Raw genomic sequence first — 26,101 nt, forward strand, 5'->3', positions numbered from 1 at the left:
TCTCTCTCTCTCTCTCTCTCTCTCTCTCTTTCTTTCTTTTTAAATATATTTTTTATTGATTTCAAAGAGGAAAGGAGAGAGAGAAATAGAAACATCAATGATGAGAGAGAATCATTGATTGGCTGCCTCCTGCACACCCCCTACTGGCGATCAAGCCTGCAAACCGGGCATGTGCCCTTGGCCGGAATTGAACCTGGGACCCTTCAGTCCACAGGTGGATGTTCTATTCACTGAACCAAGCCAGCGAGGGCTCTTTTTTCATTATAGATTTGTTTGTAAGCAGACAATGCACCATGGGCATCCCAAACCCTTTGGTGTTGGGGGTCCATGTTTAAAACCTTTTCAGGAGCTTGTTGAAGTCTGCAAAAGCTTCTGCACTGGGGGTTCTTCCTTTCCTCCTGTACTCTCTCCCCTTCCTCTTCTTCAGCTGTGTGTTCCTGTTCCAATCCCCACAGATCCTCATTAGTCAACTCCTCAGGAACCGCCTCTAGTTGCTCCTCGGTGGCATCCTCACCCACACCCAGGGTAAAGTGGTTGCCATCTCTACCAGCCTTGTGGATTTTTGCAACCTTTGTGCCATGACATTACGATGACTACATCACTAGGCAATAGGAATTTTTCAGCTTCCTTATAATCTTACTAGAGGCTCAGTGCACAGATTCATGCACTGGTGCGCCCTCTCACAATCTGGGACCTCTCCATGCCTGTGCATTGAGCGTCTGCCCCCTGGTGGTCAGTGTGCATCATAGCTACCAGTCGAACGGTTGAACAGTCGCTTAGGCTTTTATTTATATAGATGGGACCACCAACATATGTGTGGCTCGTCACTGACCGCCATGTAGTTCATGATTGTATAATAAGTTGTAATAAGTGCACTCTGCAAAGCCTTTTACTGGGACAGAATAATATTTATGCCTGTCTAGGGCAAGTCATTACATGGGAATTGACCTCTTTCTTGATCATGACTAACTGATAAACCATTGTATGGATATACTTTTAAAAAAAATTATTAAATTTATTAGGGTAACATTGGTTAATAAAATTAGATAGCTTTTAAGTGTACAATTCTACAACACATCATCTGTATATTGCATTGTGTGTTCACCACCCAAAGTCAATTCTCCTTCGTCACCATATATTTGTGACCCTTTTCTATCTCCCCCACCTTCTTGATATGACTTAATTTATCGGACCAATCTTCTCTTGATGTTTTTCGGTTGTTCCCAGGTTTTTAATTATTTGAGTGCAGGTTTTTCACAATTTTTAAGCACTTGACCCACTAAAAGAAATGCCTTTTTCACATTGAGATCCATTATGCGTACATACAACACACACACACACACACACACACACACACACACACACACGGAAACAGCAAAGAGTTTTGTATTTGTCCTTCCTACATGTCATGCATGCCATTCCATTCCATTCCATTCTATACAAAAGTGATAGGGACACACTGATTTCTCTGACCACCTGCTGGTAGGTCACAGCATGCAGTTTTAAAAACACTTTCAGTTACAAATAACTCATGGGATGTAAAGTGCAGCATAGGAAATACAGTTAATAACAGTGTAATAACTATGCATGGTGCCAGGTGGGCACTACACTTATGGGGGGATTACTATGTAAATTGTATAAATGTCTATGCACCATGCTGCACACCTGAGGCTAATAAAATCATAGTGAATGTCAACTGCAATTGAAAAACAAAAGAAAAAAGAAAGTAAAAGAAGTTTAATAAAAAGACACTTTTAGTGCATGTTAAAGAGAAAGGGAACCTGGCTGGCATGGCTCAATGGTTGAGTGTCGACCTATGAACCAGGGGTTCATGGTTGGATTCCCAGTCAGGGCATATGCCCAGTGTGGAGCGTGCAGAAGGCAGCTGATCAGTGATTCCCTGTCATCATTGATGTTTCTATCTTTCTCTCCCTCTCCCTTCCTCTCTGAAATCAATTAAAAATATATATATTTAAAGAAAAAAGGAAAAGTACTTATTTATATTGTTCTGTTCTGAACATTTTACAAATATAACTTATTTAATCCTTACAGAGTCCCAACAGGATAGGAATTGTTATTCTACCCATTGTTCAGATAGCAACACTGAGGCTCAGAGAGGTTGAATGAGTTGCCTCAGGTCACAAACTAATATGTGGGAGAGCCGGGATTCACCCCAGGCGGTCCGGCTGCAGTTTCTTTTCTTCACCCTCAGCCCACAGGCTTCCTCTTGTCTTAGGAATTGATGTGAGACTAAGTACTCAGAAATCTAAATAGCTCACTCAGTGTTTCAGTATACCGCATTCAGGGTATATTCCTTTACAAGATAGTCAACAGGTCATGACAAGTGTCCACCGCTATTCACACACCTTGATGAATATAGAAGCTAAACAAAGACTCCTCCGACGTGCCAGTCTCCAGAAACTCCGCATCAGCAACACACACACACACACACACACACACACACACACGTACACTGATCAATGATGACCACGCTCAGGGCTGGACTTACAATAATTCACAGAGGCATGTATTCAGAACCAGAGTTTTCCACTGTGGACGAAAGGGGCCACATGCTGACCTGACAAGCTCAGGAGAGGCCTGCATGGCGGTCTTGCAAACTTGGAGACCTAAAGTAACCACAAAGGATGGTCTGAAATTAAACTTTGACTAAAAGCAGTTATGGTGGGCAGTTACGTCCTGGGCCAGTATCTTCACTGACGAGGTCAACCTTTACCTTAACTGAGCCTATCTGTCTTTTTGCATCTATGATAACATACCCTTGAAATGTCTGGGTAACTTGTGACTTCCCTTTATCTGGAGCCCCTGGGGCACAACCAAATGTGCTGGGCCCCTGGACAGAGACCACAAATTCCTTCATCATCATGTTAATTGTTCCTGCACCCACTTAAGTATATGTCCATCATTTTACTTTTTATTCAATCCCAGGGGTTTCCCTGCTTTGCTTTATCCCTCCTCCTTAGTCTGTCACCAATGAATTTCATGTAACCCACCTATGTTCCTCCTTTGATTGAAATGTATAAATACAAATGTAACCCCGCCATTCTCCGGAGCACTATCTCAATTCGTTGAGGTACTGCTTCCTGGCATATGTCGACAGTTTGGCTCAAATAAACTCACAAAAATCCTTTACAGGTTTCAATGGTTTTTTTACGTTAACACCATTATCTATTGATTATAAAGTTCCTAAAGCCTAATTATGGTGTCAAGTTGGCCGAGCTTTTTGGAGAACTGGAAGCCCCTCGGCTAATGCATGGCGTATGTCGGAGGGACGCAGCTAATTCACATATCTGTTTGCACTATTCATAGGGAAGGTTACATGCCAATTACCAGGCTTCAATCGGCCCGTGTGGATACAATGGAGGCAGTGTTCGCACACTGGACGCTCCACATTCCATCCCCACATCACCAGCAGCTGGTCCAGATAAAGACCACTGGGGTTGGGATATTTAGAGATCACATTCCCGGAAGAGCTGGAATTGAGACTCCTGCTACACGGGCTGCACGCAGGTTTCTTTAACCTGGACCCTGTTCACGGTCTTTAAACATTTCCTGCTCAGACTTGTTGGGTGGGTGGGTGGAGGCGCTGAGGAAGAGGAGAGAGACAAAGGCACCAATAGCTTAAATGACAAAGGAGAGGATAATAGGACCGGGTGAATGGAGTCGAATAAAATAAAGAACCTGCACACATTCTTGTGCCCAGTTTTAGAACCAAACAAGCTAAGACATTTCCCCCTAAGATTCCAACCTGGTGTGTTGAATAAGTAAATGTGTGTATGTCGATTCCCCTCCACTTCCCTCCCCTTTTTCATTAATTGTTTCCCTCTGCTGCAGGCACTGCCCTGGAAGTGTTGCAATCTCATCAGAAAACGCTGCTTCCCGTGTGTTTTGCACCAGGAACGGAAGCAGAAGGGTTTGGAATCACCCCGAGAAAGCCCGACCTCCTGAGGGCTGTTCTGAGTTCTGCTGGCCCTGGGCGGGAGATCAGGAGCTAAGCTGGCAGATGTGGGGGACTGGGGGGGGCAGGGCGGGGGGGGGGGGGGGGGCACGGTAGGCAGACGCCCGAGACTCTCCAGCCACCGTGCCTAGTCTTCCCTTTACCTCCAGTTCACAGCTCAGATCACAGTATGAAAACAGAGCTGCTGCCCATGTGTCTGAGGTCACACAGCCCAACCTGGACACAACTATAAACAAACAATCCAAGCGGCCAATCGCAGGCTGTGTCTTTGTTACCCGCCCCCACCCCACCCCATATTACCCCACCATACCTTAAACATGTTACCAACAGCCAGACCACAGCAGACACACCGTGCTAGCTTGTTTGTGTGCTATTGGAGCTCAGTGTGTATTTTTTCCCACCCTCCCAGACGAAAATACAGTAATTAACTCCATGCAGGAGGGGGTATGGGAGAGAGGAAACTTCTCTCTCTCTCTCTCTCTCTCTCTCTCTCTCTCTCTCTCTCTCTCTCTCCTAGACTTGAAAAGAAAATCTGGCAGATAATTTGGCTGTACATGAAAAGGGAGAGGCTGCTTACAGCCGCCCAAATAAAGTGCTAGGTTGGTGAGGCTCCGTGGGCTGAGCTGGTGAAAAGCAGGCATTTATCTGTTCCCATGGAGATGCGTTTTCTACTAGTCAATCAGGCACTGGGGAGGTCAGACAATGGCAGGCGGATCCCTTTTTCATCTTCAGAGACGGTCGAATCCCCCTTTCTTTTCAGATTTCACGTAAATTAGAGGAGTCTAAGTGATGTCTCAGAAACACCTGCAGGCACAGCCATGAGTGTTTCAAGGGATCCACGTGAACAAGAAATCCAGCGCCTCCCAGGAGGACAGGGCGTGACCCCGCCCAGCCCTTCCAATTTCAAATCATAAGTTGTCCTGTCACATTCCTATTTGTGTGGATTTGGCTTCCCAACCTGACCCCTCCCTCCCGAATAAAAATAACTAATAAGGTCGTAAATTAAAGGATGAACATTGCCAGACGACTGGGGTGGGGAGCCAGCCTGGGGCGTTTCAAACCGAACCTTGGAGAAGCCAGAAAAGAGACAGCCGGAGCTGCTGAGCTGTCAGCTTCCTCCTGCCATGTCCTCGCCCTAACAGTGCACATGCCCACATGGTTAGGTGGCCACTCGACCTTGTGTTTATCAATCCCAGAAAACAGACCATACCCATTTGCAAAACATGTTTATTTCAGGAGGTGAGTTGCAGTGTGAGCTCCTGGAAGCTGGGACTCACATAAGGACTCTGTAAACCCTCGTCTTTCAAGTGTCTTTTTCTACATCCTTTCTTTGCACATGCCTAGGGTGAAGAAAATGTAACAGAGGTCTTCCCACAGCTAATTGAGACGGGAGATTGTTTCCATGGATCACACAGGGCTCAACGTTCACAGGACTCAGAGTTCACAGGGCGGCCGCATAGCAGCAAACAGCAGACAGGACTCAGGATTTTACCCCTGAGCACACGCTCTTGTTCATGGAGTCACCCCAGTGCAGCCCAAGGGCACGGGACAGGGAAGTAAATGCAGGTCTGACTCTGCTCACAAGACTGGCCTTTGGCTGGACGTTGTGTTTCCATCTCCCTGAGGGCGAGGGTGGGAACAAAGACACCCAGTGGGCCACCTCAGAAAGCAATGGGAGCAGTCCCAGCCAGCAGCCGTTAGGGGAGGCGGGAAAACCCCACTGCCTAATAATGCACAATGTCCCACATGTAGGAGGCAAAAACAGAATTTCACCTTCAAGGTTCTTGCCAGTTTGATTTTCCCACGTTTCTCATGGATGGTGGGTCAGTGTCTGACCATTTCCTTCTCTTATTTTCTCATTTCAGTGCTTAAAATTTAATATTGAAGTGATATAAGCCTGAAACTAATATAATATTGAATGTCAACTCTACTTAAATAACAATGTTTTAAAAATACAGAACATTATTGAGAGAAATCAGAGAAGACCTACCTAAATAAATGAAGGTATCTACTATGAAAAAATATAATAAAACCCTAATATGCAAATCAGTCGAACGGTGGAACGACCTGTTGCTATAATGCGCACTGACCATCAGGGGCAGACGCTCAACACAGGAGCTGCCCCCTGGTGGTCAGTGTGCTCCCACAGGGGGAGTGCTACTCAGCCAGAAGCCAGGTTCATGGCTGGTGAGCGCAGTGGTGGTGGTGGGAGCCTCTCCTGCCTACACGGCAGCGCTAAGGACCCCTTGGGGGATGTCCAACTGCTGGCTTAGGCCCGCCCCAGGAGCCAGCAGTAGGACATCCCCTGAGGGGTCCCGGACTTCGAGAGGGCGCAGGCCAGGCTGAGGAGCCCCCCCCCACACACACACCCCCAGTGCACCAATGTCGTGCACCAGGCCTCTAGTGAAAAAATATTGAAAATAGTGGCCCTGGCTGGTAGCTCAGTTGGTTAGAGTATCGTCCTGATACCCCAGCATTGCAGGTTCAATCCCTGGTCAGGGCATATATAAGAATCAACTAATGAATGTATAAATAAATGAAACAACAAATTGATGGTTCTCTTCCCCCCTCTAAAAATCAATAAATACAATTTAAAAGAATAAAAGATTCTGACAGTAGGACTCAAGGAAAAGTCAGTTCCTCATTTCCCACACTCACCCCGCGAGCTCGCCATCTCACTAGCTATAGCTAATAACTACTTTTAACGGTTGACACACATCCTTCCAGACATCTTCCATATATAAACACACATACACTCTGTTTTAAATATACCACTGGGATCATATTTATAGACACTATTACACAACTGGTGTGTTTTTCCACTTAAAATATCTATCATGGCAATTTTCAATGTCAGGATGTATTTTTTTTTAAAATAGCTATGTGTCCTTGAGAAAAATGTAATGCCTGCTCCTGGTGGGTGGAGGGGTGGAATTCAAATCAGAGGGCTCCTCCCTCCCCGGACAAGCACTGCTGGCTTTGTGTGTATCATCCAGAAATTGTCTACACGTAGGTGGCATACATATGTAGCAGACCCTCACAGCTCCCTTGGTCCTGACCAAGTGTCTTTGGTGTGGCATGTTCACGAGGATCTCCTGGCGAGGGTCACACTGGAGAAAACTGGCGTTGTAAACGGTGGCGGGCATTTCTCTGAACGGCGCTCCTTCGCGTATCTGGCTTGTCCCTGTTGATGGATTGGGGTGCACTGAGCCCGCTTCTGCGAGCGGCGCTGCCGTAAATCTAGTCTGTGCACAGCCTCGAAGCTGTGCTCACACACTCAGCCCTGTCCCCAAAGCCACTCCTTTCCTCACACCTGGCCTCAAACACTTCAATCGGAGAATTGATAGAATTCATTTTTTTAAAACAAAATGAGGTTTAAACAGAGAATTATTAACCCATGAAGGATCTATTAGGAACAGATGCCTTTCCTACAGGGTTTACTCTTTTCTCCAGCTTGAGAGTGAGAGACTCATGTAAAAGAAAAGAAAAGGTCATTTCCCCCGCCCTCCACCCCCACTCAGGGGTCAGCCATGCCAGGGTCCTTTTGCAGCATCAGGCTGCGTGTGGCTAATGCCTGCTCCACGCTGTCATTCCTCCTGTGCACGCCTCATCTTGGCTCAGAGTCCAGCTCCCTCGCAGGACTTGGGTGCAGCTCCCTGCTTTGGTGTGCGCAGCGGTGAAGGCACCGGGGCTTTGGAACAGGGGTGTCCTTGGGAGGAAGTGGCTGGGGAGGGACCCCTCGGGGAGGACCCGGGTTTCCCTATGCAGCTGGAAGCCTGGTGAAGTCCTGCAGAGGAAGGAATCTTTCTGCTCAGCGAGGGAGGCCTTTTTGTTCCTTGTCTCGCAGCATGTACAGAATTTGTGCTCTGCCTGGGAAGGTGGAGTGGAGACAAGAGGAGGCAGTGCCCAGGCGCCGTGCAGTGAGCGAGCTAATTGGAAAATTTACTTCAGGAAGAGATGCAACGAGGCCAAAGCGAAAGAGGAACCGGGCCTGCCCACGTTCAGAGCAGAAAACCGAAGTCACCATCCTCAAGTTAAAAATGATGGGGTGTGTGTGTGCGGGGGGGGGGGGGGCGGGCTGGAAAATATACCAGCTGCTGGACTTGGCACTGGAGTCACAACCTTAGGTGCTGTTATCTTGAGGCCTGAGGAGCTCTCCTGCTGGTCAGAAAAAAAGAGGGGAGGAGGGAAGGTCTAGGAAGAAATGTAACGTGAAAAGGAGGGATTAGAAAAACAGAGAGAATGGGAGGTGTAACTAATACGAGAGCATGGACTTGGGCTTAGACGTGAGGAAAATGAACCAAATGAAAAGGAAGCAACATTCCAGATCTTTGTCCTCTGCCATCTGTCCAAAGAGTAAATGCGGGGTGGTTTTGCCAGGTGCTCAGCTGAGCGATGCTGTGCAGAGAACCAACTTCAGGACAAGACGGGCAAACTTGGGGACAGAGTTTTCCTCCAAAAAGGAGTGGAGATGGGGCAGAACACACACTTAGCAGAGGCAGAGTGACTCTGGTCCCCAAAGACCCCAAACCCATTTGGGTCACCCGCACACCTCTCTGCTCCTCTTCTCCCCCCTCCCAGGACCCTCTCTTGAATGGAATTGCTTAAGGAGGAGGAAAAGGGCAAAGGCTACAGTAGGACCAAGTTCAATTTGCAGACAATGGAGATCTTCCTGAGGCTGCCTGGCGCCCTCCAATGTACACTTCTTTCTTTAACCCTCACCGAGGATATGTTTTCCACGGATTTTTAGAAAGAGTGGAAGAGAAACGGAAAGACAGAGAGAAACGTGGATGTGAGAGAAACACATAGATTGGTTGCCTCCTTCACATGCCCGGACCAGGGCCCGGGCTGGGGAGGAGCCTGAAACCAAGGTACATGCCCTTGATCGGAATCGAACCCGGGGCCCCTTGGTCCACAGGCTGACGCTCTATCCACTGAGCCAAACTGGCTAGGGCAAAGGTACACTTAATTGTGTGACTTGGTAGATTGCTCTTCTACTATAAGAAGAGAATAATAATGATAAGAGGTAATATTTATAGAACCCTTACATGGACTAATTTATACACTGATCCGTTTTATCCTCTGAACTGAATGAAGTAGTATAGTTACATCCATTTTACAGATGAATAGAGAGCCAGCCAGACCTCCAGCCAGAAAGTGGTAGAGACAGATATAATCAGGAGTTGGCAATTACAGCCCAATGGCCAAATAAGGCTTAATGACTGTTTTTTTTTTGTAAATAAAGTTTTATCGGAACACAGCCATGCTCATTTGGTTATGTATTCCTCTGACTGCTTTTGAGCTACAATGCAGAGACTCTACAGCTGCGAAGGTTTTATTGCAACAAAGCCAGACCCTAAAATATTTACTCTCTTTTCCTTTACAGAAAAAGTTGGCAGATTCTAGTTTCGGATCACCCGAGCCCATGCTCTGAATGCCATATGTTCTCTCCTGCTTCAAAATGCCCCCCCTCCCCGCCTCTTTTTAAAAAATGTGATACTGAGCAGGAAAAAGCGAATCTAAAATGTCAGGAATAATAGTTATTGGAGAAGTGAATCTGGTAGGAGCCCAAGAATATTAAAACTTTTCTCCCTTTCCCCTTTTGGTTTCAAGTTGGAAAGTGCTTATATCATATACTTAAAACAACAAACAAAAACCCCCTTCATTTCCTTATCAGCCTCATCGAAACTGCATACAAATGCTTACCTAAAAATTTCTAGGGTGATTTCCAAAATAATGAAGAGATGGAATATGGTTTTCCAGGAGACATAAACATTTTTTCCCCATATATGTTCTTTTCAGAACGGCAAGAGGAATAAGTTCTTAAAGGAAGGCAGTACTAGATTTAAATCCGATGATGATCCCATGACGGTACTATACAAACTCTCAGCATTTGGAACTTTGTTTATAAATGTAAACGTTCTGTAACCGAAAGAGAATGAAAACTAAGGACAGTTGGGGTTCCCTGACCAACAGTGATTTCTCCTTCTTTCCTACGAACAGAAGGTGGAGACTTTGGCCCTTGATCCGTGTTGCCCTGTGAGCCCAGCTTTTTGGTGTTACAACAGAGGCTTTGTTTTCCATAGGTTTCCAGGGTGGATGACTGTAGCTACACATCTTAGCGAACAAAATTAATAGTAGTGTCTTCTGTCTCTTACATGCCAGGCACCGTGCATGGTGCTGTCTTCCTGATAACGACAAGGAAGGTGTTCATATTCTTATTTCCTAGGCGACACCATGAGATCCAGGTGCATAAGGGACCTCAGCTAAGTAAGACATGACTGAATGACCCCCAAACCCTGACCTCAAACTCCATTCTCTTTCCCCTCTAAGAGGAGGTCTGCCATTGAGTGTTCATCTTTTTTGTTGTTGTTGTTAATCCTCACCCGAGAGTATTTTTTCCATTGATTTTTAGAGAGAGTGGAAGGGAGGGAGGGAGAGAGAGAGAGAGAGAGAGAGAAACATAGAAGTTAGAGAGACACATCAATTGTTGCCTCCCGCATGTGCCCTGACCCCAGGTCCGGGAGCAAACCTGTAACCCAGGTATGGGCTTTTGACCGGGAATCGAACCCATGACTCTGGTGAGCATGCTGACACTCTAAACGCTGAACCACACCGGCCAGAGCAAGAGTTCTCATTTTCATTTCTTAGATGACACCATGAGGCCTTGGTGCATAAGGGACTTCAGCTAAAACCTGACTGAATGACCCCTAAATCCTGATCCCAAACTCCATTCTCTTCTCCTCTAAGAGGAAGTTTGCCATTGTGTCCATCTTTTCATTCAGCCAATTCTTAAACTTTGGTGTCTACCATGTGTCAGGCACTGCACTTGGTCCTAGGGATTTGGCAGAGAACAAAACAGGTGACTGTGTCATCAAGCCCACGAACAGATGATGATGAGTGCTGGGAAGGGAAAGCAAGATCACATTCCTTGAGGTGGGAAAGGACATCAAGCCATTTTTAGATGGTTTCTCTGATTCTTAAAGGTCTATGCATTTTCAATTTTACACAAAATAAGGAGACTGGAGCACAAAGAGGTTACAGTCACAGAGCTGATAAATGGCAAAGCCAGGGCTTGAATCTGTCTGATTCTACCTCCTGTCCTTTTAGTGACTATGGTATAAAACAGGATTGTCAAACCATGTCTCATTGGCCAAGCTCCAACTACTACCTTTTTTTGTAAATAAGGTTTTATTGCAATACAGCCAGACCCAGTTAGCTTATGCATCGCCTGTGCTGCTTTCACACTATCACAGTGCAGTCGAGTAGTGGTGAGAGACACTGCATGGTGCGAAAGCTGGAAATGTTTACTGTGTGGCTCTTAGCAGAAAACATTTGCCCACCCCTACTGACCTAAACCAATCACAGTAATCCTACCTCTCACGATCAGTGCTTGTTTAGGGCTGACTATATGAACCAGTTTTGGCCAGTGAGACTTAGGATAAATTCTGCTTCGGGGAAACGCCTGAGAAATCCCTCCCATCCTGCTTGAAGGATCGATACACGGAAGCTGGCAGAGAAGAAATGTGGAGAGAGGCTACATCTTTGACGACATGTCCACCTTCCTAGCAGAGAAGAAATGTGGAGAGAGGCTACATCTTTGACGACATGTCCACCTTCCTATCCGATGCTCTAACTCCCCACCTGCAGATGACCTGTTCTGTTAGGTAATGAATAGTTTAAGTCACTTTTGACAGGCCAGCCCATTATTTGCAGCTGAACTGATCCCATATGATACAGACCCTGTGCCTGGACTTACTGTCCTTATTTCACACTTAAGAGACTCAAGCCCTGGCCTGTGTGACTCCGTTGGTTGGGCATTGTCTCGGGCACCAGGAGATTGCTGGTTCGATTCCAGTCAGGGCACATGCCCGGGTTGCGGGCTCCATCCCTGTAGGGGGTGTGCAGAAGATAGCAGTTGGATGTTGTGCTCTCACATTCACGTTTCTCTCTCTCTCCCCCTCTCCCTTCTCTCTCTCTAAAAATCAATAAACGATTCTTAAAAAAAAAAAAAAAGAAACCTCAAAGTTCAGGGAGATAACAGGACTTGCCTCAGGTTGTTTTCATTAAGCTAAATCTGCTGAGCTCTAACCACAGCTCCTGTTCCATTACCTCTCAGAGAAGGGGTGGGGAGCCATTTTGCTGTCAAGGGCCATTGGGATATTTATAACATCATTCACAGGCCATACAAAAGTATCAACTTAAAAACTAGCCTGCTGTATTTGGTCAAACATTTAATTAACTCACCCCTCATGCCTTGGCAGGGCCAGACCAAATGATTTCACAGGCCTTATATGGCCCACCCCTGCCTTAGAGGAACATACAAACTCTTGGTATTTGGAACTTTATGTATGTAAGAATTCTGATTCTGTAGCCAAAGGAGAATGAACCCTAAGGACAGTTGGGGTTCCCTAGCCAACAGGTATTTTTTTTTCTCCCTAACAGCACCTGCATTAGTTTGGGCAGCAACGCTACCACTTCCAAGGGATGAAGGGATATTTGGCCTAAAAAAGTCATGGAATTCTTTTTCCCCCTTCGTGGGAAGCTTTACCCCCCAGATATTCTGACTGTGGTGGGTTTGGGGTGAGGCCTGAGAGTCTGCATTTCTGACAAGCTCCCAGGTGGTACCTATACTTTTATACCAAGGGTGACAAACTTCCTCTGTAAAGGGCCAGATGATAAACATTCAGGATTTGTGGGCCATATAGTTTCTGGCAACTATTCAACTGTGCTATTGCAGTAGTCACAGACAACACCTAAACGAGTAGGCCTGGCTGTGTCCCAATAAAACTTTGTTCACAGAAGCAGGTGGTGGGCCAGATTTTGCCTGTGGGCCATAGCTGTCAATCATGGTTCATTTCCTGGTTGTGGGCTCATCTTTGAATACACTGTTGACTGAAAGCTGAACCAATCAGGGTTCTCTTCAGAAGGAAGCTATGGGTGATGGCTGTTAGGTACCAGGTAAGCTGTTGTGATCCAAGCCAACCTAGCATGGAACAAATCTTAGGTTATTTTTGGTAGAGGTAGGAGTTGGCTTATTCCTCCACAACCTAGCTACACAGGTTATCATAAAATCTAATCTCGTTCAAATTCTGCCACTCTGATAGCCCAAAGCTCGCTGGCAAAGCAGGCACAAAACAGTTCACACGCCTGTTCCGGAAGCGCGGTAACGTCCTAGGCTCCTTTCTTTCAGGGGCAGTGGCCGCACCCTAAAGGGAAGGCCAGCTGAGGCAGGATGACCGCATTCCAGAGCAGGGAGGGTTCTGTGTTCTCTGGTCAGGTGACACAGGCGGAACCTCCTCGAAGGTGTCAGGATCAGTTAGGGAAGAGGGGGGAGGGTATGGGTGAAGGATGGATGACTCTATCTTAGAGTACATTCTAGTCACTGTATGTGTCTTGAATACCTTTAAGTTCACCAGTGCAAATCCATTTCTAATATCATCATGCTAATTGCCAAGTCACTCATGTCACCAGCGAGAAGCCTGTTTCTGAATTGCAGGAAGCACTCACCATAACTGTTGCTGGAGTGTGGTCCCTTCCGCTATGGTGTTTGCATTCTCGATTGCCAATTAGCTGGCCACTCCTATAGCCGCGTTTAGACCAACTGCACGGACAGTTTATCAGATGAATTATACTAAGTGGTTTAAAGTGTAGACTCTGTCACGGAGAGGCAGCCACTTGTGTCTACTATAGGGCTGGTGGCAGGAGAAAAAGGTGATATGTTTAAAATTCTGGCAGGGAATGGGTACTAAAAAAACAAAACAAAACAAAACAAAAGATGTGTTATTAGTGTTTAGAGAACTCATTAGAAGGAACACCGTTTTTTGTTTTGTGATTGAACTCAGCCTTATGGCTTCCTGGGCCCTATGCAATTTTCCAACTCCACCAGGTAAAGGTACCGTTAAGGAAACGGAGCACAGATGGGGGTAAAAAATGCACCTATGGCTCTGCCTTCACCAAAGCTGGGTTTACATCTGGTCTGTGTGCACCTCGGTAAGTTACTAATGCTTTCTATGTCGTGTAGCTTAGTTCCAGGTGTCGCCTCAGGGAGAGTACCTGGAGGTGTCAAGAGTGGCTTCCTGTAGAAAAGGGAAATACAATGATCTTGACGATTAAGGAAGCTGGCACTTGAAACAGCCCAGCATTTTCTGCCGTCGTCCTTAGGAAAAGATCCAGGCCCAGAGAGCTCAAATTCTTTCCCAAAGACGGAGGCAGAGCCTGTGGCAATGACAACTCTATAGCAGCACCACCCACACTAGCATAATATACTCCAGGAGTTTGGCCAAATCTTCTATCTCAGGCTTTTCTGGAAAGTTAAGATACCCATCAGGGGTTCAAGTTTTACATTTAAATGAGGAAGCTCGGAAAATATTTAAACATGGTCTTTGGCCAGTGCAGACTGAGTTAGATTCAAAAGCTGGTTATCAGAGTTTGTGCTCTTAGGCGTCCAGCAGAGAAAGTCCTGAGATTATCTGTTTATCAGCGAGACGGGGCATTTATCCTTTTTCAGTCACTGACCATTTCAATCCTAAACTCAGAGGGTTGGCCCCCTGTGATTCTTGGTGGGAAGCAAAGTCCACTTTTCACCAGAAAAATTGAAAATGTCACAAATGAATTTCCAGCCCTGCTTGCAGCGAGGGTGTGGACAAATGAGCTAGGGCCTGCCAGTCAGAGGCAGCTGCCCCAGCCAGGGTTTTAGCAGCTGTTCCCAAGTTAAGATGTGGTCATACTGGATTGGGGCGGGCCTGAATTCCATTCCTGGTATCATTACAAGAGGAAAATTTAGACATAAAGACACAAAAGAGAAACACCATGTGAGGATGGAGGCAGAGATTGGAGTGGTGTGGTCACAAGCCAAGGACTGCTGGCAGCCACCGGGAGCAGGGAGAGAGGTGAGATAGACCCTCCCTCAGAGCCTGCAGAAGGAACCAACCCTGTTGACACCTTGATTTTGAACTTCTGGCCTCCAGAAGTCTGTGAGAACAAATTTGCTTCTGTTTTAAGAAACTCAATTTATGGTCATTCGTTATGGCAGCCCTAGGAAATGAATATAATTACCAACATTTAAAAACGAGTTTGGGCCCTAACCGGTTTGGCTCAGTGGATAGAGCATCGGCCTGCGGACTCAAGGGTCCCAGGTTATATTCCAGTCAAGGGCATGTACCTTGGTTGTGGGCACAGCTCCAGTGGGGAGTGTGCAGGAGGCAGCTGATCCATGTTTCTCTCTCATCAATGTTTCTAACTCTCTATCCCTCTCCCTTTCTCTCTGTAAAAAATCAGTAAAATATATTTTAAAAAAATAAATAAAAATTGGTTTGGTGTCCCTTGGGCAATGAACCTTGGAGATTTTTATATAAAAGTCTAGGTTCTCCATAGGCCTGAGAGCACACGTACTATTTTTTTCTGTTCCAGAATTCCTGGATGGGTTTGGCAGCTGTGGTACATGGCCTAGGGCAGTGGAGGGTCCTTTGGGGGCCCCTGGGACGCTTCCAGTACATTCACATACACACAGAAGGGCTACAAGCCATTTTACAGTGACACATGCATGCTATTTGCTTCCCCCCCTCTCATTCTTCATGGTTGTAGTGAAAGTGAAACTCATGAACACAGTGAGTCTTCCAGAGATTGCGTGGTGTGTGATATCGCAACCATCCCATTGAAAAGCGACTCTGTGGCTGAAGCTGCCTTCTACGAAGCTGAACATTAAAGGTACTTGCAAAAATGTAAAAATAGCCTGGCTGGTGTGGCTCAGTGGTTGAGCAGTGACCCATGAAACAGGAGGTCATGGTTCGATTCCCGGTCAGGGCACTTGCCTGGGTTGTAAGCTCGATCCTCAGTAGGGGGTGTGCAGGAGGCAGCCGATCAATGATTCTCTCTCATCATTGATGTTTCTATCTCTCTCTCCCTCTCCTTGAAATCAATAAAAACATATTTAAAAAAAAGTAAAAATAGTGCCACTCTACTCACCAAATTTTTGTAAAATGAATGAAATACATTTCAGAAATTTCTCAGATGTAATTTTGAATGGGTAACTATAAACAGACCTGATTCAAATAAAAGCCCTTTGGGGTCATCAGTGATTTCGAAGAGTGTGCAGGGGTTCTGAGCCAGAACCCTGGAGGACTGTGGGCTCAGGGCCATGTTGTGCCTCCTTTCCTGGAGATTTTATAGGAGGGAGTCTATTTCCTGTTATTTTCTGCAGGGCAAGAAAAAGTGGTGGTTAAGCATGTAGGCTTGGGATTCCGAAGGCTTGAGCCTGAAACTTTATTCGAGGACTTACCAAACAGATGATAGGGGATCAGTGGCTAAAACCCTCTGAGCCTCGGTTTTCTCACCTGTGAAATGGGGACAATGAGAGCCAGCTTTTAGGGGAGTTGAAAAGCTTTAGTTAAGTGGTGCTCACTGACTGTTGGCAATGGGAAGCCTTGCTCTGTGGGAGGAAGGAGTGGACCCGAGCATCCTGACTGGGCAGCTGTGCAGTGGGCCTGAGAGACTCTGCTTTTATAACAAGCTCCCAGGAGATGCTGATGGCGCTGGTCCCCCCACCACACTCCAGGAGAACTCTTTGGTTCTCCTTGTCCATTTTCAATGTCTGTATATTTAAAATTCCTACTTCTTTCTTTTCCCTTTTTGTTTCTTTTGCTGCATTTTAAATATATATGTATTTTTTATTGATTTCTGAGAGGAAGGAAGAGATAGGAAACATCAATGATGAGAGTATCATTGATCGGCTGCCTCCTGCACGCCCCCTCCTGGGGATGGAGTCTGTAACCTGGCCATGTGCCCTGACCGGGAATCGAACCGTGACCTCCCATTTCATAGGTCGATGCTCAACCACTGAGCCACACCGGCCAGGCCTACAGATCTTCTTCAATGGCTGGTTCCTGTTCATTCGTCAGGGCTGGGAGCCTTCCCCGACCCCCTTGCAAGGCTCCCCTCCACCAGGCAGTCTGTTTATTTCCTTCTAATGCCCATTACAATCAGATGGAACATTTATTTTAATTGGTTAGTTGGTTGTCTCCCTGCACCTGAATGTGATAATAATGATAATAATAGTAATAATAAAGTACCACATCACATTTCTAAAGTATGAGAAATTTGCATTCCAAAGCATATTTGGCTGTTGAGGTTTTGATAAGAGATTTGGATATGTATTCTTCCTCATTTTAAAGCCGACAAATAGAGAGACTAAAGCACAGTGTCAGTGAGAGGCAGAGCCCAGACTTGGACCCAGGAATCTGATCCTGAGTGTGCCTGTAACCACTGGGCTATCTTCGGAAAGGCTGCTGGCGCTTGTTGGCTGGAAGAATTATGGGCTAAACGAAGCTGGCTGGGCCTCGTGCCCTCCCTGGGCCGGTCTGCCTGCTGCTGGGAGATTCCTGCCTTTCCTCTTGGCAGGCCAAGTGCTGTCTGTTTAGATGTATGGAAAACACGCATGTATGCGTGCGCACACACACAGAGAAGGGCTACATATGATGCTATTTCCTGGAGCTCTGTGGCCGCCTGTTGTTTTCAGCAGCCTCATCTTTCTGAATCAGGTGACAGAACACACTAGTGACCAGGCAGGGGAAAGAAAGCAGACTCTCCCCAGCTGGGCAGGATTGAGGGGCCGCTGGTCCTGGTGGTGAGTCCCCTGCCTCCCCAGACACAGCCCTTGTAAGACATTCTCTCTGGCTCCGGGAGCTGCCCTGGTCCAGATGCTCGAAGCCACAGCTCGCGGGGAGTGTGCTTGGTCTACTGGGTACCAACCCGGAACAGGGCGATGGGGCACAGAAATGCTGTCTCGGAAATCGTGAAGGCACCATTTCCTCTAGTCAAGAGGGAGCGTGAGCCCCGCCTCCTGTGCTGGAATGCTTTCCTGAGAGGCATGAAGTGCCTCTAAAAAGCAGGGGGAAATCCGTGGTTTTAAAGGAGCAAGAATGTCTTTAGAAAGGCTCAGAGGACCGAGATGGGCTATAGGTTGGCCAGGGGCTGGTGGTGTTGATTAAAACACAATTGTAGATGGGTGAATGCTAGATGATTTCCTCTATGTTTACAAAAAGGCATGTAGCTACATGTGTGCATGTGTGTGTAAAAATAGAGAAAGGACAAGGCGAAGACACTCTCTCCTAACACGGGAAATAAATGAGAAACAGGTGATGGAACCGGGCTGGAGATCCTGGCTAGAACCTGGCTGGAGAACCTGGAGAGAACCTCGCTATGCTGATCAACTGAACGCTGTCTCCGTGTCATTCCTTTTTCACCGACTCTGTCCACACCTTTGGGAACCCCTGGACCTGCTGGGGTTGGACCCCAACATCTGGTGCCCAAACAGGGACCCCTAGGTAAGCCCCCCATTCCCCTAGGTAAGCCCCACTCTCGGGACGGATAGGACTCCACCGTAGGAAGAGGGTGGATAGTCTTCGCCGACTCCATCCACACCTTTGGGAACCCCTGGAACCGGATTCCCCTAGGTAAGGCCCCCCACATTGAGAACCCCCACACTAGGGACGGATAGGACTCCACCAGGGTGCTGCAGACCCCCCTATAGAGGATAAGTAGGGTAAGAAGGTGGATAGTACAGAACTTAGATTGAGAAGATGTGCCATACTGAGTCTAAAGAAAAAAAGACTCCATATTGATCTTTTAACACATATGCTTGCTAGCAGAGGAGTTAAGGTTACTCCCAGTCAGACTGAACATTTTTATACAAGAAGTATGTCCATGCTTTTCTGAGGAAGGAAAGGTAAATGTAAAGGCATGGGAGAAGGTAGGCCCAAGGAGCCTTATCCTTAACCCCACTGCAGCCTTTCCACCCCGGGAAAGTGCAGGATTGGCAAGCTCTCCCTGGGGTGATAGATCAGGACTCAGGTAATAGCGGAAAGTGCCAGTCCTACTCTTAAAATGGATACAAGAGAGCATTTGGGGTTTTTCTTTTTAATGCCTGCTTTGGATATGTTAAATTTTTAAAAAATACAATGCAGAGGCTTATACAGCAGCCAAAAGGCATTGGGCTTCCTGTACAATAGCCTCTGCCCACTCAGCCTGGTAGGAGGATGCACAAAGCAGACAGGAGTTTTACCAGATCTGGTGAAGATGTGGGGAAGAGGTTGTGTTTTGTATCTTTTCAGAAGGAGCAGCCTCTGCCTCCCTCCTGGGGACCGTCACCCCTGGGAGGCCGAGTTAGCACACCTGACCAGCGCCCGTCTGCAGCAGATGTGCAGCCCTGAGCTGGAATCACCTGTCCATTGGGAGGATCACATGTGCCTCCTTTTTGTCTGTCCATATGTCCCAGCTTTGCCCCACATCTTTCCTTTTTCTTTTCTTTCTTTTTTTAAAAAATCTGACTACTTGTTTGCTGGTTCTTTGGCCTTTCTCCTTCTCTCCTGAACACAGCCTTTTCTAGAATCTCCCTACCCTACTGTTCCAGGAAGGGCACCTCCCTTTTCTGCTGTGACTGGGGGTGTCTGGTATATGCCCCATACGTGGAGTTGTCTTGTGCCAAGAGCCTGACATCCTGGGCTGAGAAAACCTTGTCCTGGGACTACATGCTGACAGGCTGTTCCTCCCTTGTCCTGTATTGGCCCCTCTTGCCCTTGTGTCAAGAGGGACTCTCTTCTCACAGTCAATTGCAGGCAAGGGGAGCCCAAGGCAGGTGCTGGGTGTGAAGGCCACTGGGGCATAGGCTACCAAGGAGACAGAACTGAACCTCTTGCAGGGGAGCACTGCCCCTCCCTCATTCGCACACCTCACATCACCCTGCTTGGCCCCGGAGGATGGCTAGTTAGCCAGAGACAGGTAAGATTCCTCAGGGAAGGAACAACCTAAGACAGGCACAGTCGCAGAGGGGCCATCAGGAGACAACTTGGGGGTCAACAGAGGTGGGGCACAGACCCTCACCCCCCAACTTTGCAGAGGCCTGAACCCTCACCCCTTCTGAGGGAGGTCTCCTGCCCCCATGGCTGCTTCGCTTCCCATGCCCAGCTCAGATCGGGACCCAGGTAAAGACAGAGACTGGCTGACAGCAGTTGCCCTCTCACTGCAACAGGACTTATTTCCCATTTCTACCTTGGACCCCAGGGAAAGGGGCAGCTGAAGGAAAGGACTGTGTCAGGATGCTGCCTTCTTCCCTTTCTTCTCCCTCTTTTTTCTAAACACTTCCATGCCTTGTAGTTCTTTTGCTTTCTCTTCTTTTTCTCTCTACTACCCTCCATCTCTGCCTCCTCCTCCTCCTCCCCTGTATCATCCATATCAGCCGACCCAGAGGGCACAGCTGACTCCTTCCCAGACGCCCACACCACCATCAAGCACGGCCCTGATGGACCCATGATCCAGCCCTTCAATGCGCTGACGCTTCGGGAAGCCCATCGCTAATGATGCCGCCCGCTAGCCAGATCAACAAGGACAACCAGGCCACCGACTTGAGGACAGCTGAAATCCCTTGACTGAAGAGGCCAGGAAAAAGGCTCCGTGTGCACTCCATCCACTATGTTTATAGCTATGCTTGCTATCATTGCTTGTCAGTCTTCTTCCGAATCTTAAACAACCCAATCTGAGAGGTGGCCGCTGATTTACACGCGCTATCATTTAAAAAATAAAAAAAGGGGAATTTGCCAGAAGCCGGTCCACCCTTGCTGCTTGACACAGTCGCTGCAGGGAAGAAACATCTGCACAGCTTATGTTTCAAGGGACCTGGCGTATATGGCATATGTTTGCTCCCCCTCTTAACGCTATGTGTTTTAAACAGGACCACCTCCCCGAGAAAGGTTGTTTCCCCAGGTGAGGATTTTTCCCTGGAGTTAGAGAGGGAATAAAACCCCTTAACTAAGTGCCAGGCGGGTAGTTAATCACTTTAACTATGAAAAATCACGCTTAAGCTACATAATCTTTACTTAGGATAATCTCCTTCAGTTACTCCCTTATAGCTTAATAGAACAATAGAGTAACCTTGGAATGGAGATAAGAAACGCCCTAACCTTTGGAATAGAATTGATAGGATTAAAATCAACTGGTATAAATACAGATGTAACAAGACAATAAACACAGAACCTGGAACCTGGCTGGAGAACCTGGACAGAACCTTGCTATGCTGATCAACTGAAGGCTGTTTCCGTGTCCTTCCTTCTTCACCGACTCCATCCATACCTTTGGGAACCCCTGGACCTGCTGGGGCTGGACCCCAACAATTTCCCTGAGGAAATTTTATAAAATCTGTGGGGTTTTTTTTTCTTTTCTCATTAAGGATTATCTGTGTGATCTCCGGAGGCTGCTGAGTCGGAAGGACTGTGGCCAAGTATAAAAGATGACAATAGCAGCTCGGCCAACTTTTGAACCTGCGAGAGGCGGGAGAGGAAAAGGAGAAGGTGATTTGAGCCAACTCTCAAAGCAGTATTCAAGTAGAGACCTACCCTCTCATACAAAGATAAAATACAGACAGACCACTCAGGATGCCCCTGAAGAGGTTCGGAACCGTGACTTCAGAAGAGAATTAGAAGAGAGAGAGAGAGTTGCTGCAAGAGAAAAGAATAGAGATCATCCAACTCGAGAACATACAACCTCCTCTTCAGTGACAAAGAAGCCTCGGCTAGACCAGATTCCTGCTGCCAACCTCGATGCAGATGATCCTCTAACAGATGAGGGAGATGAAGATGAAGATTTTGAAGAGGAGAGTGATGATGATGATACTGCAGCTCTTCTTGCAGAACTAGAAAAAATTAAAAAAGAAAGAGCTGAAGAGCAAGCCAGGAAGGAACAAGAACAAAAAGCTGAAGAAGAAAGGATTCGTATGGAAAACATTCTGAGTGGAAACCCTCTCCTTAATCTCACTGGCCCATCCCAGCCTCAGGCCAACTTCAAAGTTAAAAGAAGGTGGGATGATGATGTTGTTTTCAAGAACTGTGCAAAAGGTGCGGATGACCAGAAGAAAGACAAAAGATTTGTTAACTATACGCTGCGATCTGAATTTCACAAACAGTTCATGGAGAAATATATTAAATAGTACAGTTTTATGTGTTTTATTAAAGACTATAAAATGTAAATGATCATTTTGACTTTACTTTGGTTAGTTGTTGTTTTTTTCCTGTTCCCCCACATTTAAATTGTGAATAGGCTTTCCTCATTTTAAGTTCCAAAATATCTTTTCCTTGATTGATACCTTATTTGATAAGTAAGAACTTGGGAATTGTCTTAAACCAGTTTTCAGTCTCTGAATGTTTCCAGTCAGGTTTTCTTTGTAAGATTCGAAAGGTAATCTGCTTATAATGTTTTTAATAATTCAAATAACCAAATTCATGTCCCTCAACTTTTTTGTTGAAATGTATGCAGCTTATGAAACATTGCATATTTTCTTTTGTGTATTGCATTTCTTTGAACTTTCTCCTCATTTCTCTAACATGGATTTAGGGGCAGTTAATTCATGATATCTTCCTGTGTTTTTTTGAAAAGTATGATGAAAGATGAAAGGGATTCCATCGAGGCCCATATGATGCAATGGAAATGTGTCATCAGCCAGGAAGCACCCTGATTTGTGTGAGGGAGCACGGGGTATCTTCCTTTCCCAGAGGCTCCTGGCCCAAGGCGAGAGCTCCTGAAGCTGCTGAGGAAGCATGTGGCATCACCTTGTTCTGGATACTCAGCTGCCATGTTTCTGTCAAATGGAATAGAGCCTCCACACCACCACACATTAGATGCAAAGCCTAGGGAAATTTTAACATCAAACGATACATGAAATAAAACTTTTGGAACCTGAAAAAAAAAATAAATGAGAAACAGGCGATGTGTGGGTCACAGAGAGAAGCTCAACTTCCCATCCATCACATGCACTTCAGTGCTCTTCCTTTGCTCTGTGATCAGTCAGTCAATAAAAACAAAGTTAACGTGCGAAAATAAATACACAAACGAACAACAACCTCCCCCCTCTTCCCCCCCAGGAATCAGCTTCATAATAAACAAAAAACCCTTTAGCTTCTAAGAACTGGAAGAATCCAGACACAAGGGACTTGCTGGCTTGGGCACTCCTAGTGAAAGCTGGTTTGGAAGCTGACTTAGAATTCTACCCTGCCCACAACGAGGCCCATTAGTACTTAAAACAGTTACTGAAGCTTCCCTGTTGAACAAAAGGAAAGCGCTCCATCCTCCCCCACCCCTCTCTCTCCACCTCACCGCCCCCACCCTGTAAAGTTATTAACACTTCCTTTATGCTTACCATTCTTTTCTTTTTTCTTTTTTGAAGAAATAGGAAATTTCCGAATGACTGATGACCTTTATAATCTATCTTTTAAAATACAAATCCTACTAAGACTGAAGCCCCAAATCACACCTTTGCATGTTGAAGAGAATGTCACATTTAAAAAGCAGCCCTTTTTCAGAGACAAGCGAGGGCTTTAGATTATGTCGGAACATTTTTGGGTTTCTGGTTAACCCATTGCAAACCAGTCAACCAGCCTTCCTACTGTCAGATTCTGTTTGTGTTGAAGTTTCACCAGATCGTGCGTTCCTTTTGTTTCTTTCGTGCCTTATAAATCGGGTGAAACAGGAGATCGGAAGTGAAGGAGGGGCTGAAAGGTGATGGTAAAAGTGGGGAACACAGGCTCGCACAGACCCCGGAATTCAACACCAAGGCGGCTGCGGGCCAGGCGCGGGGAAGCTGCAGCTGCCTTTTCCTAGGAGAAGGGGTGCTTAGCTACCGCAGCTCTCCCTGCGCCCCGCAAAGAATAAACAACCCGCGCCGCGGGCTGGATTGGGTTTGTGAAGCGAGCACATGTTCTCAAGGCTGAGATTTTAACTTTACCGGGTACCGCTCCGACTGGCAGACGCTTGTCAGTGTCCTCGAGTTTTTCAGACTTTCGGAATTGTGTTGGAAAAGGTCTACCAGCGCCCACCTTTGTGTGTTGCTATTCAATAACGGGCGTGCGAGAAATGTTGTTTCCATTGATCAGAGGAGATAAAGAAAAGGCCTTTTGAAAGGCTTTTTCAAAAGGCTTGATCCAAATGTTAAATTTCATTACTGTCTTCTTCAAAGCACGACTCCCATCTTATTTCCTATTTGCTCCTCATGGCAACCCGGAAGCTGTCGGAATAAGCAGCCCTGACGTTGCAGATGAGGAAAGAAAGGCAGGAAAGGTTAACTCGTGCATGCACACAATTGGCAGGAGCAGCTGGCGTTCCCAGTCTCTCTTGTTCGCCCTCCTCAGCGAAGGTAGGTATAGTTTCCATCAGATTTTATTCAGGTGGAGTTTAAGCATCTCCAGGGTTCATCTTGTGCTAAAGATTCTGGGAAAAATCCCAAGAGCACAGTAACATACAAAGAAGAGGTTTACGTAAGCATGACTCACCCAACTACCTACTTCAGACTTAGGGGAAGGGACTAATTCTACCTTTGTCATCAGGTACACACCAGGAGCCTTTGCAAGCCCTGCCAGGAACTGGTCTATTTTTATTTTATTACCTAAAGTGACTGTGCAGCTGTTGATCTTGGGGGACCACACTAGTCGGCCGCGAGTGGGTGGGGCCTGACTCTGCAGACACAGATAATACTCCTGGACAATGGCAGGCTCCCTTTTACTAGGGGGTGTGAGCCTTTCTTTCCAGAAAGGAAGACTGAATCACAGAATGCAAAACAATGGTGACACAGCAGGTCTGCAGCAGAGCCGGAAGCAAAGGAATGGGGTGGAATCTCATTTCCCGGCTGAACTCATAGATTAAATTGTCTTAAGGGTGGACTTTGACCCAAAACTTGTCTTTTTTTCATTGTAATGGTAACTCAGAAGGCAGCATCTAGATGTCCAAATGGACGATCTATTGTTTTTTGCTTCAGGAAAGACAAATAAAAGTATCCTGGTCCCCCAGGCAGACCAGGCAGATCAGTTTAGTGGTGGTGGTGGGCCAGTAATGGGTTTCAGGCATGTACAAAGTGACGTAAAAACAACAATGATAGTAAGACTAAGAATAAATAATAATCATAGCTCACTTACAGCTTGATGACAGATACTGTTACAGGCACTTTATAAATATGAATTCATTTAAGGGCCACATCAGCCCTATAAGGGAGATGCTATTATTACCCCACTTTAGAGTGGAGAAAACTGAAGTACAGCAAGGCTAAGAAACTTGTCCAAGGCTGGTAATGATGATGGATACAGGTGTAACCCACTTTTCCCAGGGCTCCATGAACACGCAGCTCAATCAGCAACCTTTGTGCTGGTGAGAAAAAGGCGCCCCTTGGAGCAGGAGCTGCCCCTTTGGGTGGATGGCTGGACAGGCGACCTCGGGGCCCCCACATGGCAAGCGGAGGGAGGGCCAGATTTCAGCTGACACGCACTTCTCCGCGCTGAGTGCCTGTGTGTGGAGCCCACCCTCGTGTCTGTGGTGACGTCATGGCTCCCGCACACGCTAGCTTTGCCTCTTTGGGCTGCATCCTCAGTGCCTTCGAGTCTCTATTTTCCCATTTAACAACCAGGGCGAGGCTGCTGACCTCAGACAGAGGCTTGTAGTGAAGTTTAAACACTGAATTTACTTGGCACCTGGGAGGCAAAATCAAACATGAGATAGATTATGCCTCTTGTTGGGTCATAATCTCCCTTGGAGACAGGGAGCACCGGCCGAGGGAGTCGTTTTGAGGTGCTGTGGACGATATAGCACAGAAAAGGCCACAGATCATGTCTTCAGTTCTTATCATCGAACTGTGTTGGTGCTTGAATAACTTGTACACTTAAACTATGTTCTCAGTAAACTCGCTTCCTTGGATTGCTGTCTCAAATGAGCCCTATACTGAAATAGAGTTGATAGCAGTAAATTCGGGAAATGCCTTCAGAATGCCTTTCCCTGTGTTTGAAGGGGCTCACAGATATTATGTGTGATGCTACATGTTAGTGTGGGGATCAAGTAGCCCACATGTGCCTCTCAGTGCTGCCACTTACAAGCACTAGTGTTCTCATCTGTAAAACGGGGATATCAACCCTGCCTCTCTCACATACCTGTCAGGTGTGAATGAGAAAACTCCATATAAAATGTGTTGCATCATCCGTGGCAAATAGTAAGTGCTCAAAAAGAGGCCGATTAATTAATTGGTGATGATTATTGAATAGAATGTAGACCTAAGGGCAGCATTGGCATTTTGATTCTCTTAAATTCTTTAAGTTTAACCCC

At 46.5% G+C, this 26,101-nt stretch overlaps 1 pseudogene; it reads left to right on the plus strand.

The window, feature by feature from the left end:
• Positions 1-21,220: 21,220 nt before the first annotated feature.
• LOC102431710 lies at positions 21,221-21,960 on the plus strand (annotated as a pseudogene).
• The last annotated feature ends 4,141 nt before the right edge of the window (positions 21,961-26,101 follow it).

The sequence above is a fragment of the Myotis lucifugus genome, unplaced genomic scaffold (genome assembly GCF_000147115.1).
Source record: "Myotis lucifugus unplaced genomic scaffold, Myoluc2.0 scaffold_258, whole genome shotgun sequence".
Classification (NCBI taxonomy): domain Eukaryota; kingdom Metazoa; phylum Chordata; class Mammalia; order Chiroptera; family Vespertilionidae; genus Myotis; species Myotis lucifugus.